This window comes from Micropterus dolomieu, linkage group LG22 (assembly GCF_021292245.1).
Source record: "Micropterus dolomieu isolate WLL.071019.BEF.003 ecotype Adirondacks linkage group LG22, ASM2129224v1, whole genome shotgun sequence".
Classification (NCBI taxonomy): domain Eukaryota; kingdom Metazoa; phylum Chordata; class Actinopteri; order Centrarchiformes; family Centrarchidae; genus Micropterus; species Micropterus dolomieu.
The window spans coordinates 537,797-539,473 of NC_060171.1; positions in this window are offsets into that span (position 1 = coordinate 537,797).

Consider the following 1,677-nt stretch of genomic DNA (forward strand, 5'->3'; position numbering starts at 1 on the left):
ATTTTACAGACATGTTGTACAATATTTCGAAAAAGAACTGTGAATCAGAGCCTTTTCTATGAATAAAGGTTTAAAATGGTGACACCAGAGGGGATAGTAGAAACACTGGCGCTATATAAAGACACAGTATTGAACTTTGCTTTTGAGCCTTTACAGAAATATCACTGATTTTTAGATGCTTAGTTGGGAGCTCCTAAACTTCTATATGGTCTTAATTTAAGTTTTAGTTTGACATCATGAGACGGTGGACATTAAATCACAACTACAAACAAGACAAAGAGTCCACAGCCATGGAAGCCACTAAACTAAAATCACTGTCACGATTAATTGAATATTTCACCTCGATTACGATTATTGAACCATTGTTTTGTTTCTGGATGTTGCTGTTTTTTTGCCCTCATTTTATTTTATTTTTTTACCTTTATTTAACCAGATGATGTCCTTGAGATTTGAATGTTATGTTTATAAGCGAGACCTGGTCAAAGTAGCGACAGAGCACAGTTAGAAATACGAACGCCAAGCACACCCACGCCAACAAAGGACCTTTAACAAGACTAATCGTTCACTGACAAGGTTTGTGCTGTAAACATGCTCAACTATTAAAGCTGCGTTTATTTATTCACAGATTTCATAAATCCACTGGGCTGTCTAAATGTCAGTGCTACCCTCTAAACGTGAGCTAACACTGCGCTAGCTTCGGGAGGAGCTCAGTGATATAAACTGTACCTATAAAAGGAAGCATCAGGCCAGTAACTTTTACTCACATTACTTTGCAAGTAACAGTTACAACAACACAAATTACACAACATACATGAAAATTAAAACAATGGGCCCTTTAAAATAAACGAGTCTTTGGGTTTTCGTTAAAGTCTGTCTGTTATCACTTCCTGTCAATAGTTCTCTGTTAAAGTCACCAGTTGTGTGACAGTTTCCTTGTTTAAGAGGAAAGTTGGCACTTTTGGATGAAGTGTGTGTACCAGCTCAGGCCACTGATACTTTCCACACCAGGGGGAGTGTTCGATGATCTGCGTCTCTTAGATCACACAGGGAGGCTCGCCATCGATAGAAAAAGGAACCTTCCAAGTAGTTCTCGCTCTGTCCATGAGACCTGAGCTGTTTGTGCAAACAGGACTTTAAAACGATGTTCTATATATCTATATGTTGTACAACAATCACACTAAAGCACAACAACCATGTAACATTTAACACATGCTGCATAATACTCAATGATCACACTTCAGTTCAAACTTCAATTCTCAGCTCAATATCTACATAAATCTACAGTAACCAGCATATAACATGTACAAACTTGCAGAAATTACATCAAGCTCCTCTTATCCCTGTATTAGGAAAGCTGTAGGCCGTACAGTTAAGTTGCAATGCTAATACTCTGATTAGAGTACCCTTATCAGAAAAACATCATTTTCTTTCTATCCAGAATTTAAACATTAAGGTTCAATATTAAAGTAAAATCATCCTAGAAAGCCATAGTATTGTTTTATATCCTTCCCTTCATAGCAATGCTGTTCACTCAGCTGTGCTTAGGTCACTTTAAATATCAGCTGACTATTTCAGGTGCTAATTAAAATTAAAACTTTGTATCACTGTCAGAAATCAATTTCTACGGCCGTGAACAGCCCTGAACTCAGTTCACCGGCTTACCGAGACAAGTGGAGG